General features: G+C 36.1%; 1 long non-coding RNA gene across 1 annotated transcript; it reads left to right on the top strand.

Annotated features, from left to right (window-relative positions):
- Window positions 1-10,229: 10,229 nt before the first annotated feature.
- On the top strand, window positions 10,230-10,658 carry LOC117781997. The gene is made up of 2 exons (XR_004617218.1): window positions 10,230-10,283; window positions 10,376-10,658. It is a non-coding gene; the product is annotated as an uncharacterized LOC117781997 (long non-coding RNA).
- The last annotated feature ends 1,556 nt before the right edge of the window (window positions 10,659-12,214 follow it).

The following is a 12,214-nucleotide window of genomic DNA, read 5'->3' as shown; positions in this document are numbered from 1 at the left end:
CAACGCAACAACAACAACAACAGCAACGAACACATTTGGCCAGTTGAACGAATCAGTGCCAACGAGGCTAAAAGGCTGGCTTAAAGTGTAAGTAGAGTTGGAGAAGCCAAGTAACGCCTACTCTGAGGGGACCTATGAGAAAATGGCTGCAATATGGACAAGCACAGACTTTTCTTCTTCTTCTTCTCTTCTTCTTCTTCTCTTCTTTTTTGCTCTCAATTAGATCACTTGTTTAACCGTTATGTAGATAACAACAAAAATGTTGTATCAATTTTCATATGACTGTAATTAATTTTACTTAAATTTCCAACAACTTTAAATGAGATTACCTAAAGGGAAAATGGGAAAACAAAATGATGCGTGTGGTTTTTCACACATTTCTCTTTAGAGATTAGATTTTCTTTCACTTCACGCCTTGCACTTGCAAAGGCGCTGCTGTAGGCGTAGGCGTAGGCGTGGGGGCGTGTCCTGTGTCATTCTCCAACAATTTCGTATGCTTGTCCAGCGTCTGAGCTGGAGATCCCTTCGGTAATGCAATTGGAAATGGATGGAAATGGAACTTTCTTTAACAGAAATTAAGCACGCTTTATGCTCAATTTTTTACCAACTCAACTGCACGCATTTCAAATGTAAAATGATGCCACATGTGTCTCAGCTTGGCAATGCTAATGTATCTGTATCTGTATCTGTATATCTGTATCTGAGCATATGAGTATGTGTATCTGTATCTGCTTCTGACTCTGTTGCTTGTTGAGCGTAAGATCGATTTTTGCTTGCCTTTCAGTTTGCCATCACATTTGTGAGGCATCATTATGTGTGGCATGTTTTTGTGTTTGTGGCACTTTTAATCCCTTTAACAAATATGAAATTATCCGAGCTGTCATAAGTACAAAACTGTGAGAGCGAGATGGAGATGGAGTGTGAGAGAGGAGAAAATATGATTAGTCGAGCTGATTTCTCTTTTCAGTTATTCATGGTGTCTATAAGTACAAATTAATTGGAGTTCTGACTGTATTGGAAAGACTTGAATTTGAAGGCTTATCAAAAAATTTATTGATATTTGAAATAATTATTGTTTATAGAATATAAGTGAGCATCAAGCATAAATGTTATCTCTCTTTTTATAGTGTAAATGACATCTCTTGTTAATTTATATTTCATTTATATTATTAAATAAATTTTAATTACGAATAGACAGTCTTATTAATTTAATTTATAATATAAAATACATATCTCGAGTGCCTATTTTTAAAAATTTTACAGAAAATAAAAAATTCTCAATTATACATTGTTTATCGTTCGTTATATACTACAAATTTCAGCACAGCTTTTCTATTTGCAGTTCGATTAATTATTTAATATTTTATTTTTTCATGTTTATTATTTTATTTTATTGATTTTTTTATTTATTATGATTTCATTTATGATATTTAATAAATTTTAATTACGAGTAGACGGTCTTTTCATTTTAATTTATAATATAAAATATCTCGAATGCTTAAAAATGTTTAAAAACTTTACAAAACAAATACAAAATTTCACAAATCTACATAGTTTATCGTTCGTTATAAACTAAACAATTCACCAAAGCTTTTCTATTTGCAGTTTGATTTATTATTTAATATGTATAATTTTTATTAATTTTTTTAACTTTTTAGCTTCAAGCCTCTAGAGTCTAGACTTCGCTGCTGCCTCTCCTTTATTTTTAAATATGATTTTTTCGAATTTGTTTTTTGATTTTCCCAAGAGCACAGTCTTTCAATTTGCCAGCATCATTTTGCCGTTTAAGGCACTGATTTTTGTGGGCATTATCAGTGCGTATGTAAAATTGCCTGAGATGCCACAATCTGTGGCTCAACTCAATCAGTGTGTGGCAGGAAAGAGTGGGGCAAGGCTAACGTGCCGCTGGACAATTTGCATACCAATTGCAGCGCCATACGTCAAAAAATGTGAAGTTTAATATAGAAAATACTCAAACGCAGTGGGTAAGGCAAAGGGATCTGAGGGATCAGGGATTCCGGCAGTGGGATCAGGATGACAAGGACAAGTCGTGTGCGACAGTTGACAGCTGCTGCCTGCCACCGTTTGATGGCCCAAGTTGCAGCTTGGGGCAGGCAGGCAGACAGAGAGACAGACATACAGACAGACACTACGGGGAGGCTGTTGCATACAGTAGCCACTGGGTGGTGGTGCCACTTGGTTGTGGCGCCTGCTGCAAACGGACAAATGACAGTAAATGTTGCAGCTGCAATTGATGAATTTATGCGCTCGCTTCACGTTGAGAGAAATGCATTTTTCATAACTAATTGAAATGCCTTTTCTCTCTTTCTCTCGCTGTCTCTCTCTTTCAATAAATATGCATTTGCAACAAGGACATGTTTTCATTTTTATTGGGCGTATCTCCAGTAGTTACCATAAATTCATAGATCATAGCGAATGGGCATAAAAATACAAAAACAACAAACTGTCAGACATTTTTATCAGCAATTAATCGTGTTAATCAAATGCCTTGTCAGCATCATTTACGCAGTCCAAAACCGATTTAAAATAAGTTTACGAAAGGCGTTACAAGCGTTACACGACGACTTGTTACACACCATTTGTACCCTGTAAATAATGAGTTCAAGCAATAGGGTGGTGTATGTTCATGCAACAGTCAGAAATGCATATTAAAGATATGTTTCATCAAAATTTTTTATTATTCGATGAACTCTCAGAGTAAGAAAAATTTCTTACAACTGATAACATCAGATGTACTTAAGATTAATTTTGTAACCCACAGTCAGAAAGATATTTCTAATTTTAATTTCAGAATTACATTCTATCATATTTATCTACTTAGATAAAAAAAACCGACGTCTTTTTTAAAAATCCAAAGTATTTCTCTTAAATGTTTTATTTTAAAAATAAAACAAAGCATTCAAAAATTCAGAAGTAAGTGGTCTTAAGATTATTTTTTATTTTTACGAAATTTGTATTCAAAACGACCTTTAAATCAAACGGCTTAAACTAATGTTTTTGGTCTTAAAACTAAGTATTTTCGTCTAAAAAATGAGAATTATATGTATCAGTGCGCCTTATATCTTTAAAGTTGTTTTTTTTTTCATATAGATAACAGGGTAACTGTTTGTCGATCGGTAAAGCATTCTTGAAGCATTTTACTTGACATGTGAGTGAAAAGCTTTTCCTTTTTAATGTTTTTTTTATAAAGATTTTACAAGCCAATCAATCAATGACAGAGGCAAATCCAGCCGAGGGCAATTTTCATTAGAAATTCATTGCATTTTCATAATACAAATTGTTGAAAATTAAGCGCACGAGTCAACAACAACCATGGCGTGAAATCAAGTGAAGAGGGGGAAGAAAGAGGGAATTACGATATGGGTACGGGTATCAAGACTTGGGGGTCAATCATCGTGACTCTTGCCCATGGGCTATTGTATTGGGCAATGGTAAGTGCAACAAGAGGCAACAAAAAGCGCATTAAAAAGGTTTTTCATGCTCGTGCCACATAGAAAGTTGCAGTTGCAGTTGTCGTTGTTGTTGTTGTTGGCGCTTATCTTGACTGGCATCTCAAGTTGTCATGTCAACGCTTCTGATTCTACAAATTTTTGGGCACATTCCAAACACACTCATACACACACACAAACACACATGTGTGTGAAAGCTTGAAGTTGATTTGTGGCTACTTACGAGACTCGCAACTTGAGTTGCAACCACAGATTGATGTTGCACAGTTGGATACGGCTTGAAGTTGTAACTACTTGCTGCTGTTTCTCTCTCTCTCTCTCTCTCTCACACACACTGCTTAGCCCTCTCTCTTTCTCTGCCTGTCTCTCTGTCCATCTGAGTGATTGTCTGTGCTGCTTGTGGCAGCCGCATCAATGTCAGCATCAGTCGCCCAATATCATCAACAACGTCGCGTTCCGTCAGGTTGATTAATTTCCTGGTCTTGTGGCCTGTAAACTGGCAACCGTGGCAAGAAATGCTAAAGGGGTAACAAGAGGTGTGTGGTGGGGAAGGAGGGGGGGGGAATAACTCTGTATTGGCATTTATTAAAAGCGGATTTAGTTAATGAGTTATTTTTGGTGGCACAGTTCGCAGTCTGCGGCCATTAATTATACTATACTTATATACAATATCCATATACGAAATACTTAATTCAGTGCGGGTCGAAACGCAGCTTGTCAAGGTTTTACCTTGTTAATATGCAATGATTAAAAGTGTCATTTGTTATTGCTTCCTCTTTCACAATCCATAATCCACAAAACACAATTCACAATTCACAATCAAAAATAACAAAATTCTCACATAATTGGAATGCGGAGATAAAACAACATGGAATTAAATAATCTAAAATTATTTTATCAAAATTAAATTTAGCAAAAGTTACTTGTATATATTTGAGTTCCTGAATTTAATTAACAATTAATTCTTAAACAATTTTTTAGAACAAAAAAGTATGCGAATTAAATCAGAAAATCTTTATAATTTATTAGTTCACATTCATTTGCATATGAATCTTAAGCTTAGAAAAACTAAATCTGAAAATAAAAATTTTAAATTGATATCCGAATTAATATAAAGAATAATTAAAATGTCTTTGAAATGAAAACTTCTTACAGTCAGCTTTGAATCTAAGTATTTCCTTGTTCAAAAAATCTTAATCACAATGCAAGGTTTTCAAGAACGTGCATATGAAACTCGCATTTGTTTTCGAAATATCACGATAAAGCAGTCAGCTAATATCCGGTTTAAACTGAGTACCGGGTATTCTTTAGTCAAGCAATTACAAAATTTAAGCAACTGAATTGCTAAATTTAAGCAGTATTCTCTGCATTGTTTTCTTGTCTTTTTTTCTTTGTGGCAAATAAATGAACAGCAAATGACGCAGCGAAATTGCGGTCAATTTGTCGAAAGATGCGACTACGACGAACGACAAATAACAAACAAAAACGTTGCAAATTTCATTTATTAAACGGACACAAAGCAACTGCCAAAATAATATTTAAAATTAATGCGTTTTGCAGGACAGTTGAGAACGGATAACAGAGAACTGGAAACTGGGAACTGGGCACTGAGAATTGCGAAGTGAGAATAAGAGAACTGTGAACGCGGATGCTGCACCCACATATGCCGAACTTCACACCTGTTTGTTGTGCGTGGCAAGAGGCAACTGACAAGAGGCAAGAGCCAAATAATGTCAACATGTGGTCCCTCGAGGATCATGCTGTGCACCGCTTGAGTCAGTGTCCGAAGAAGGATGCTCTGCATCTCGAACTCTCGATATCGATATCGGGTTTTTTCTTCTTCTTTTTTTTCGACTTTTGTGTTTGCAAACAAAACGACGCCGCTTTGTCTCCCTGTTGTCTGCAATGACAGGCCACAAGGCAAAACAAGGCACAACAAACAACAAACAACACACACCAAACACCACACACAACAAAAGTGGCAATTTTTATGCACAGCAAATATGCATAAATATCTCAGAGCCATAAGCAAGTTGGGTTTATAGTTGTGCTCCTTGCGCTCATATCCCATTTCCCATATCCTTTAAGGATATTTACTTATGGCTTTTGGCTTATTAATGACCTCACTGCTGTTGTTGTTGCTGTTTTCCTCGTTGTTGCCTCATTGTCTGCTGAGACTCACTTCGAGGTCTTTAGTTCCTTTGGCTCTTTACTTTGTTATTTAGCGGTCTCCTGTCGTTGCCAGGATTCCCGTACAGTCCGTTTGTTGTTGGCCGCTAAATTAACAGAAATAACGGTTGCCTCTAGGCCGTTTACTAACGGTACCCAATGGCTACTGTGCGCGTCTGGCTTTCAACTTGCAATTTTTATTGTCTTCTGCGGTTTCCGATTCGATTTTGAGTGCCAGAACAATTGAGACTTCTAATGTCTCAGGGGTAAAATCAAATGAATGAAGCATGTGGAAAATATTTGAGAAAGAGAGGGAGAGGAGAAGAGTGTGAGCTAGCAACAAATGAGGGCCTAAAACCATCTTTTTTATGTGTTGTATAAATTGTATATTTTAATAGAATTGGGTTTAGATTTGAAATCTTTTCTGCGAGCATTAAATTTTGCAATTTCTCTATTTGGGTCATTCTTAAACGTTTCACTGGCTGCACTTGTCTGCTTTATAATTTAGTTTGCAATGGATTTATATTAAAAAAATATTGTTTGTTCGCCTTCAATGCAATCTGCCACAAATACAAAAGCCCACAGTCGGAAAAGGACACAGATCTTTTCAGGTGCAAAGCGAACCAACTGATAATTTCTTATAACCAACAAAAATGATTACCCAAAATAATTGGTATACATAATTCACATAATCTCCATATTATTATAAGTGTTTCTTTTGCCTTCAGTCAATTCGTCGCCCTTTTCTTTACTTTCATAATATCCAGCCGAGGGTAAAAACAATTTGACTACAATTTGGCTACTTCATTGGCATTGGCCAGTGCCCCCTTATCACGCTTATCATTTACAATTTATCAACAACAAAAGACAGAGAAGCAACTTGGCCCACGTTTGGTGTCAAATTTGGGTGTTGACCACATGAGCGCGTACATGGTAATCAACGCCAAATTATTTTTCAACTTATATAGAAGGAATAAAAACACGATGAGCACCGATCAGAGATCCATGTGAGTGCGTGCGGTGCTGTAGTGCTGTGGTTCAGTGGTGCGGTGGTGCGATGGTTCCTTCCTTCCGCAGCTGCTGATGGCAATTATTTCAGGTAGCCACTGGAATGCGGACTATCTATGGTATAATTTTCGGGTTGCACCCGAGGAACCCTGAAGACGACACCTTGCTCTTTGCCGTTGCGTAGATTACTACTGTAAATATTATTAAGCAAAGATTACAATCGCCTCTGCGATGGGATGGGATGGGATGGGATGGGGGATAGGATGGGATGGGATGGAATGGAACCGTTCATTAAACTCATTTTAAGCAATATCTGATTTCGTGTCCAACTCAAGTAAAAGTTGCGCATGCGCAGAGCCGGCGCCGGCGCCGACTGCGCTGTCGATCGTTTTTGAGGTCGCCATTTTCTTTGGTACTCGTACTCTCGTAGCATTTGACGCGTAATTGACAAGCTTTTTCCGAGGGGCCTTGCCACATTTATGCGGCATTTAAACCAACTAATTGCGCACAATTTCCCTTCCACGTGAAAACTTTTGTGTCATGTTTAATTATTTCCACATTTATGTAAATGCTTTTTCTCTTTATTTCGGTGCCCAACCCCTTGGGCCAAGTTAAGCGCGCAATTAGGCCCCAAAATTGTTGCGTGTGCTTAGGTGCGCGTGAAAAAAACCCAAAAAAAAAAATCAGACAACAATAAAAAAATATATCGAGGGATAAAAAGTCTATGGAAAGTTTTCCCGTTTTCAGAGCAAATTCGTAAATTATTCAACAAACTGTCACGCAATATTCATCAGTGGCCCCAAATCAGTTTGGAAATCAAAGCAAAAACGTTTAATGTCCGCCGGACCACACATTTAGCCAATTGATTGGAAATATATCCACTCCCCCGTACCTCAATTCACATACAGATAATTCCACACGCACATGTAAAATGTTTAACAATTTTTGACAATTAGCGGCACTTTTCATGTCCCCCCCACATGGGGGAGGGTAGTTTAGTGGGTAGGGGGAAGGCAACGGGGTTATCGGTAGGTGTATGGCCCAGTGTCACATTGACAATTTAGGCGCAAATTTGTTTTAACATTCAACGCGTTTGAGTTTCGAATTCAACGAATAGCTAATTTAGTTACCTTTTTTGTTGTTGTACAATTTCGAATATCTTTGTAATTGTGTTTTGTTTATCGCATCGAGAAGCTCTCGCATCTACACAAATGTATTTCCATTGTTAACAAAAAGATTTCAGCATTTTGACATTTAAATGACATTTGAATTGTTTAGAAAGCGATTCGTTGAGCATAACCGGTAGACAAAATAATAAATTTTTAATGATATTCATAAAGAGTTCACAGATTGGCTACAAAAATCTATGTTTTAAATATTGTCTAAAAAAATAATTTAAAGCCTTAAAATTTGTTTTTTTCAGTAGAAAGATATTGTTTTTAAATAAAATAAATCAGAATTTACATATAAGGATGAAAGTACCGTGTATACTAAACATTTAATAATAATAATTAAAAAAACTTAAAAATTTCGAGCCTGGTTCTAATGCTATTTATGTTAAAAAAAATCTATTGATCGAGAACTACAAATTGTTTGAAAAAATTTTTAAGTTTAAAAAGTAAATTAAAATATGTAAACTTAACACATTCTATGCATATCGTTGCAGAACCCTTAAAGCTGTGCAAAATATTAAATAAAATAAAGTTTATTTCTCTATAAAAATTATATAAATTCTCTAGAAAAACAAACAAATATTTCTCAATCAACTACCATTTATAAACATTTTTAAGCCTTTGCCTTGCATCATTTTGAAAGAATTACGCATAAATTGATGTTTCAAAGTTAAAAAGTACTCAATAAGTATTCACAAATTGCATAGTGCTATTTACTGACGCATTCGAATGACTCACAAATCGCTGGATCGATCGAAACAATAAAGAATACCAAAAAAAAAAGACCACATCCATAACGGCAAAGTCGTTAAGTCAAAAGCCGTAAAAAGTTTATGCAAATTTGTGCCATTGAAAAATCAAAAAGAAAACTGAAAAACCGAAAGCAGAAAAAATTCGAAATGGACCAAAAATGAATTTTTATCAATTTCTTTTGGAATTTACTGCCAAAATGCTTAAACATGGCGTCGATTTGCTTAAAGAAATTCCAGTGCGGGGTCGTCGCACATGAAACAAACCAGAGATCAAAGCGAACCAAACGGAGGAGGACTGATCCAAGGGAAGGCAGAGATGGGGCGGGAGAGGGTTGTATAGTTTTCAATTTTCCACAATTACCGCAAAACGGCTAAGCAATTTTCCGGGGCAACAAGTACTACATATATAGTACATACAATGTTGTTACCCGCGCGGGAGTGTATGAAGGGGGAAGTGGGGAGTGGGGGCTGGGGCTGGACAGGCCGCACAAAGTGCAGATAAAATTAATTAAAATTTAATTCAATTCAATTCACTTGCGCCGGCGCGAAACACAAAGAGATTTATCGCTGATAAACGCGTTGAGAATGGCGAATGGGTTGGCGCACAGATCAATGGAATGGATTGGGCCTCTTTACTCCCCCTATCCCCCTGTCTCTCTCTCTCTCTCTCTCTATCTGTCTCTCTCGCTCTATTCTTCTAGGAGTTTGAATCAGTTTAGTAGTTGTTGCTGTGCTTTGAGCCATTAAAATGCCATAAAATTATTAATTAAGCAAGTGCACAAAAAGCCAACGCCACTTGCCAGATTTATGGCGCACCCAGTGACGATAAAGTGCTTTTGGCCGGAAAATGGAAAAGCCAGGCGCTGATATGAACAGGCTGGCCAACAAAAGACCCACCCTGTGCCCCTCCACTCCTCTCTGGTCACCACCCTGCAATCATTCCCTCTGAGACTCAGAGTCTGAGTCCAAGTGGATCCGCTGCTGTTGCTGCTTCACATGGAAGCATTATGGATTTTTAACGAGTTTTCAATTTATTTGCGCGCCAGTCGGGAAAATCTTTCGAGTGCTTTTCATACAGACACTTGACCATCAAGTGCTTTATTTTCTGCATTTTCTACGAATTTCTGTCTTATTTTTGTTTTGATTTTTTTTTTCTTTTATATAACGTGACTTTGCTGTGGACTAGTCAGAAAATAAGAGTCAGCAGATGCTATAACAAATTCACTATGCAACAGTAAAGTGTTCAATATCTAGATTTAACATATAGTTAACATGACATGAGTAATTTTTCTGAATATGTTAGTATTTTATTCGGTTAGCAGCTCAGTCTTAAGTTTACATTTGGAACTGTTAATGGAAATAGTAAAAAACAAAATTTTAAACTTGAATGTAATACGTTTTATTTACTTGTCAAGGATCTGGCTAGGTCAAATGTCTGAATAACTTAAACTTTCATAACAGTGTCAAAACTGAAAAGCGAAATTTAATTTTCAATTGTTTATTTATTTATTTATTTTATTATTTATTTGATCATGGTATGGCCACTAAATTCATTCTGCATTTATTTCTTTTAAATTGTTTTGTTTGCATAAAATATCACTTAAACCATTTTCTAAGTTTTTCGAATTTCTTAATCTGGTTAAAAAATATTATAATAACTTTTGGTCAAGTTTTCTAAGGTGACGTTAGTAAAAAACGAAAATCAACCTGTTGTAAGAGCCTGCATACATCTAAAACTGTCTTGAATTAGTTTCTCATCAAATCATATTTTGTGCCTTAACTAATATTGCAAACTATTCCATAGTTGCTTTCAGAAGTAGCATTGAATTGTTGCTTCCCTATGACACCGCATGGCAAATAAGCAAAGAGCCGACTGAGAACCACATAATCGACTTGAGGCCCTTGGGGCCAGAATCGTGTCTGCTAATAAAACGGCAAGAAAAGCGCAGCAACAACAACAACAACAACAACAACAACAACATTCAGCAGTAATAACAACAACAACTACAATCGGCAACAGGCAACAGACAACCAACAATAGTCAATAAAACATGCGGCAAATCATGTTTATCGCATTGATTTATGCATTTTTAATGTGTTGCTGTTGCTTATCGGCAATGCGCCTAAATCAACGTTGCCCCCAAAAAACGGTCGAAGCCCACTTTCACTGCATCCCCATCTAGCAATATCCAATACACAATATCCAATGCCCAATATCCAATACTCAGTTCAGAGTCTCTGTCTCTTGGACGGACATTCGCTTTGAGCTACGTTAATTTTTAAATCTCACCGCCTGATTAGTTTGCTTTTGCAGCAATTGTGCGCCATCTTGATTAGGCCTGAGTCTGAGTCTGGGTCTTGGCTCTGTGGTCTGGTCTGGGCCAAGTCGTGGTGCATCTCTTGGGTTTAGTGTTGCAGTACTTCGAATGGTGGCATCAAAGCGAGCCGCCTTCGCCGCTGCCTTTTGTCTTATTAATAATTCACATTAACGCTTTGCGAGTGCGGCCAGGTTGCCGCCTGTGTTTCAGCCTCCTCTTTTTCGGCCAGTTTCAGTTTCAGTTGAAGCTGAAGCATTTCCAATATTCCAATGGCATTGCCAGTGTTGCCAGTCCACTCAAAATAATCACAACACTCGCATCTTTTGGCGGCTTTTGCTTAATTTTTTCGGCATGTTTTGACATAAATGCCGAAAGCGCACGAAATGCCCAATGAATGTTAATGCAATACCGAGTACCTAATAACCAAACTGGCCAATAAATAAGGTGTGAAATAGCCAAATGGGACGGACATGAATATTAAGACAGACACGAATTTCTAGTGCTCCCTGAGATTTAAGGCCACAGATATAAAAACCTTGGAGCAAATGTTATTCATTTTAATTGGCCAGCTCAGGCTATGGGAAAAGGACACAAAAAGAAGCTGAATTGTAGCATAGAAATTATTAAATTTATTAGATCTGAAGATTTAGATTTAGTCGTCCATATCGAATCTGTAAAGTTTTTTTTTAGTGTGTATTATAATGACGCTTGTGTTTAATTTCGTCAAACATGTATATATTTTATATAGTCGAAAATGTCTACATTTTTCAGTTACATATCCTTCTTTTTCTTCAAGTTACAAAAGGTATGGTTTAGTCATCAAAATAAATGCTGTATATTTATTAATAAAATATTTATTATAAAAATTAATTCGAAAAGATCAAGATACATTATCAAAATAAGGCTCATCTTTTCAAAGTTTAGTCAGCTTTATTTTGAATTCAAATTCAAAAATATCTCACAGAGAAAAAATAGTATGCTTTAAAATAAGTAATTCAATAAAAATGCATATATTGTCTTTTAACTATATATACATACATATTTCTACTATATTTATATTTTATTACTGTTAAAAATTGATAGTTAATTTATAACTATATGCATATATAAGAAAATAATTTAGTTTAAAAATGTATTTTTTAAATTTATTATGATGCTGTAGAATTAATATTCCAAATGGTTCTGATTTAATCCTCCCCATAAAGTTAATTTTTAACTCGAGCGTCTGTCAGATTGGCACACCGTTTGTTTGTTGATTTAACTGTGTGTTTGCCTAGTTTCATAATTGCAGGAGGCGATACAAAAGGATTAGCATTGTCAGTGTG

Source organism: Drosophila innubila (genome assembly GCF_004354385.1).
Source record: "Drosophila innubila isolate TH190305 chromosome 2L unlocalized genomic scaffold, UK_Dinn_1.0 4_B_2L, whole genome shotgun sequence".
Taxonomy (NCBI): Eukaryota; Metazoa; Arthropoda; class Insecta; order Diptera; family Drosophilidae; genus Drosophila; species Drosophila innubila.
The sequence above is the reverse complement of the archived record's forward strand: the minus strand, read 5'-3'. Positions and strand labels throughout refer to the sequence as shown.